This window comes from Poromitra crassiceps (assembly GCF_964638095.1).
Source record: "Poromitra crassiceps genome assembly, chromosome: 10".
NCBI classification, from domain to species: Eukaryota; Metazoa; Chordata; class Actinopteri; order Beryciformes; family Melamphaidae; genus Poromitra; species Poromitra crassiceps.
This window is the reverse complement of record NC_139631.1, coordinates 47,927,147-47,932,579: the sequence shown is the minus strand read 5'-3', so window position 1 is coordinate 47,932,579 and position 5,433 is coordinate 47,927,147.

The window sequence follows — 5,433 nt, the reverse complement described above, 5'->3', positions numbered from 1 at the left end:
ATTATTCTCAGTTGGAAGTAGGGATGGGCATCGAATTTCGAATTTTCGAATAATCGTTGTTATTATCAAGGTCGACTTTTATTATTGAAATTCGAAATTCAAAATTCAAAAGAAAATTTTTTTTTTTTTTTTTTTTTTTTTTGAGTGAAATGTTGCATTGTCTCCCCTGATTCTAAGTATAGTCAAATCGCTTGGTTTGAGCAAGTAAAACAATTTTTATAAGCATTTTAAGCAAGGTTTATGGAAAAATGAATGGCGGATGAAATCCCATGAAGAGGGAGAGGGGGTGACTTTGGCACCCCTTTGGCACTCAGACCTGAGCCTACTAAATATTTAATGAACCACTCATGATTGTCAAAACTGTTTTTTATTTTCGAAAATGTCAATGTCATGTTCTTTACTTCAGTGGTGCAATGCTTGTTTGAGCTAAAAATCCACAGCAGAAGCTTTTTATATTAATTAATAAAGCCGTAGACTTAGAATCAGGGGAGACAATGCAACATTTCACTCACAAAAAAAAAAAAAAAAAATTACATTTTTATTTTTATTTTCGAATTTCGAATTAAATTCGAATTTGGCCAGCGAATTTCGAATAGTGTTTTTGCTAGAAATGCCCATCCCTAGTTGGAAGCGCTTGGAGCCGGTGACAAATACACGCGGAACGCTGTGAAAAAGCTGGGTTTTCAGTGCAGAGCAAACGCAGCAGAGAGCCACCAGAGACACACCCACGGAGGAGGGGTTTGCAGTCGAGGGGGGTGGGGCACGCAGGGCAGCATACAACACCGACCCAGACAGACCCAGACAGCAGGCTCGATGGACAGATTGGCAAGCTAGAATATCTGATGCCCACCAGCAGTAAATCAAGACCAGCAAGAAAGTGTAGGGTGTCACTACATCAGAAAATATTAGCTTCAGAGTCAGTGATGTGCTTGAAATGCTTCATTTCACAAAAGGCTGATTATCTCAGCTTCTAATTTGAAACGTCTGTTTTTGGTGAAAACAACCTATCTTCTCCGGCTGATAACTAAAGAACGGAAAATGATATCAATAAACTTTTTTTTGCTGATGATACAATAGAGTATCATCGTTCTTTGGGCGTGTTCGGTGTTTACATAGTAATATCACACATCGGTGTGGAGCCGCGGAGTGGCAGGGTAGGTTGGAGGCCACTCCAGTCTGACCGGCTCGCTTCCCCTTCCTCCTCTGTCTCTCGGCACACGCAACAGTCAGTCAGTGCCATGGGCACACCCCACTGCAAACGCTCTCTCTCTGACTGTCACTCTCTCACCGTCCCCTCTTCCCAGACCAGCGTCCACATCACCGCTGCCTGCTGCTGCTGCTATCTGTCACTCACGTTGTAACATGCATACAGCCAGGAGAGGACTTTTGTTTCGTATTGCGAATAGAACGACGAACATAATAATAAAACGCATCCGCCACTCTGTGTGTAAACTACGATATTCAAACTGAGTCAACTCAAACTCATTTCCTCATCTAGGCTACTCAATAACAGCCAAATCCACAACTGTAGAGTGGACATGACTTCGAAGGTCTCTGGGCTCCAGAGCTATAGGCTATAAACTCCTTGTCCATGGATAACATTTTGACGTTTATTTATTTTAGTTTATTAGTTTATTTGGCAGGGACATATACAAAAAAAAAAACATTAAACCCCATAGGGGAAGAGATGCTTTGTAACAGATTTAGCCATAGGCTACTTTCCATCTGAAGCCCCTGTTCTGTTGCACCTTTTTTCTTTTGGAAAAGTAAATGCATGATAGCTGTGGGATATACTGGAATTAATTGTTTTATATTCATTGTATTTACACAAAAAAGAAAAGCTCTGTCCAGTAGCCTAACCTGGAACACTTTTATTTTGAGATGTTTTTGAGTGAGATGTCCTACCTCATGCAAATGATAAGAAATGTGACATGAATGTTAATTTTCTATTAAAGCAAAGTAAAAAAAAAAAAAAAGTAAAAAAAATAACCCGCCAATTATTGTTCTTAGAAAAAAAATCGGAATCGGCAAAAATCGGTATCGGCAAGTCAGACTATTCAAAAATCGGAAATCGGAATCGGCCAACAAAATCGCAATCGGTGCATCCCTAATAACTATGTCTGGTCTATATCTATATAACTACTATGTCGGTTATAGTATAACCGACAAATACCTGCTTCTCTTGTCCAATAAGTGATAATACTGTAATTTCACATTTTTGTATTTAAAAAAGGAAGTAGTTTATGCACACCTGAGTCTAAATTACTATGGCTTTTGTTGTGTTTTTTCTGCAGACTAAGCCATAGGTGTTTGGTTCTATGAAAGCCTTTATTTTTTGTATTGAATGAACACTAATATCATATTATATCATAAGTGTTCTTTGTTTTGTGTTCACAATAGTGATGTCAGTTAGATTTGGTTAGGTCAGAGCATATGGAATATTAAATCATCCATCTTTGCTCACTGCATCTGCCTTTCTTACTTACTGTCATTACTGGCAACTAAACCTGTTTGAATTTTGCATTGGGGAGAGTTCTATTGAAGTGAATGGGCAGGCATGGAAAGTCCACTATAAACCATTATCTGTGTGTCGTTTCACTTTTTATTGAAAATGCTTCCACCAGATTGTCACGGCTGCTTTATGAGAAACGCCATTTGACTGGCGACAACAACGTTGACATCACTGGCACTCGGCATAAGGAGGATTAACGTTATTGTCATTATCGTTATCAGATTCTTCATTGTCAATAACGTAACGCTAAACATCACTGAAACTGACGTTACTCGGTGTTACGTTGTCGTTGACGTTACAGCTAGAAGTGCCTTGTTCGACTTGTCCTGTTTGTTTTTTCTGAGCGGGTCCCCCTTCTGACGACGTAGTTTTCCTTTTTAGCCAGCGATCTATCATGTTTGCAAGCAGCTGTCTGTATCCACCAAGAAACCAGCAGAGGAGCGTTGATGTCGAGAGAGGACTGAGCGGACAGCGAGCGTGCTAATGTTTGTTGTTAACTGGTCACGGAAGTGAAATTTGGTCCGCCCGTGTAACCGTCCGGCCAGTGATTTGAATGCATTAAGCCCCGTTCCGCACAAACATAGATCGGTCTGCGCAAACCATTGCGGGATTACTCCCCCTTTATAAATTGAAAATATGCGGGAATTCTGGAAAATGTTCGGGATTCCCGCAATCCCGCGCCGAATTTTAAGCCCTGCTTCACGGTACTAGTTCACCAGCCTCAGAGCAGCCTCAGACATCACAGACCAATTGCATGCATTGATAATCACATGAGATGGTACTCAGCCAATCAGGGCCGCCGCTCAGCTGCTGCAAGGACAGTAATGGCGTCGCCCAGAGTCGCCCATTTCCAGAAAGATCAATGAGGAAAACACAGCCATAAGGGCAGTTCTTGACAGAAATAGACTCAATAACAACAATTAAACACGAACACTATGCACCAGCGAAGTTTATCGCCGGAAAATATGTTTTCGTCGTGAGATGGATGGATTATTTTGGACTGCATGTGGAGCCAGCTGGGCTACACTTCTCTCATTGTTATTTCTAAAGTTAAGCTCTTTGCTATGTATTTTACTTTTTCAATGTAGCCCTTATTTTACTTGAAAGAGAAAAGAACGTGTATTATTAAAGCACGTAATACCAGTTAAATGTGAAAACTGAAAAGATATATTTTTTTATTTGAAAATATATTCTTTCTGAAAATAAACATAGTTGAAAATACTGAATTACTTTATTTGATATTTATCAGTCAGTTGTTGACTACATGCAGACGTTGATAGAACTATTAGGCTACTTCAATATATATGGCACTGAATAGTCATAAAAGTTAGACGTTGCGATGTTCCGGACCCTTGCTCGAGGAGATTTTCTCTAACTGGACCTTTCTGAATTTGAATTGAATACCCCCTCTTTCATGTGAGCACGCTAAGTGATAAGAGCCGAGCCGAGTGATAAGAAGCAGTGAGAGCGCTTATCAGTATGGCCATGTTTGGTTTAGGCTGACTCGACTGACCTCCGCTCCAACACACTGTGGTCATGAAAACACTCAGTGTAGACTTTGACTGTGGTCATGAAAACACTCCGTGTAGACTGTGACTGTGGTCATGAAAACACTCTGTGTAGACTGTGACTGTGGTCATGAAAACACTCTGTGTAGACTGACTGTGGTCATGAAAACACTCTGTGTAGACTGTGACTGTGGTCATGAAAACACTCAGTGTAGACTGTGACTGTGGTCATGAAAACACTCAGTGTAGACTGTGACTGTGGTCATGAAAACACTCTGTGTAGACTGTGACTGTGGTCATGAAAACACTCTGTGTAGACTGTGACTGTGGTCATGAAAACACTCAGTGTAGACTGTGACTGTGGTCATGAAAACACTCTGTGTAGACTGTGACTGTGGTCATGAAAACACTCAGTGTAGACTGTGACTGTGGTCATGAAAACACTCTGTGTAGACTGTGACTGTGGTCATGAAAACACTCAGTGTAGACTGTGACTGTGGTCATGAAAACACTCAGTGTAGACTGTGACTGTGGTCATGAAAACACTCAGTGTAGACTGTGACTGTGGTCATGAAAACACTCTGTGTAGACTGTGACTGTGGTCATGAAAACACTCTGTGTAGACTGTGACTGTGGTCATGAAAACACTCTGTGTAGACTGTGACTGTGGTCATGAAAACACTCAGTGTAGACTGTGACTGTGGTCATGAAAACACTCAGTGTAGACTGTGACTGTGGTCATGAAAACACTCCGTGTAGACTGTGACTGTGGTCATGAAAACACTCCGTGTAGACTGTGACTGTGGTCATGAAAACACTCAGTGTAGACTGTGACTGTGGTCATGAAAACACTCAGTGTAGACTGTGACTGTGGTCATGAAAACACTCTGTGTAGACTGTGACTGTGGTCATGAAAACACTCAGTGTAGACTGTGACTGTGGTCATGAAAACACTCTGTGTAGACTGTGACTGTGGTCATGAAAACACTCAGTGTAGACTGTGACTGTGGTCATGAAAACACTCTGTGTAGACTGTGACTGTGGTCATGAAAACACTCAGTGTAGACTGTGACTGTGGTCATGAAAACACTCTGTGTAGACTGTGACTGTGGTCATGAAAACACTCAGTGTAGACTTTGACTGTGGTCATGAAAACACTCCGTGTAGACTGTGACTTCTTCCTATTTGTTCTGTCTTATATTTAGGGATGCACCGATTGCAAAATTCTGGACTGATACCGATATTTAAAACAACAATTTGGCCCATAGCCGATACTGATATGTTTTTTTTACGCCTTTTTTGAGAGGGAAACAAATAAATCTTCATTATAAACAAATAACTGACCTGTTTTAAAGTCTTTTGAGTGATTTATCACACTATCTTTGACTCAGCACAAATTCACTCATACTGTGA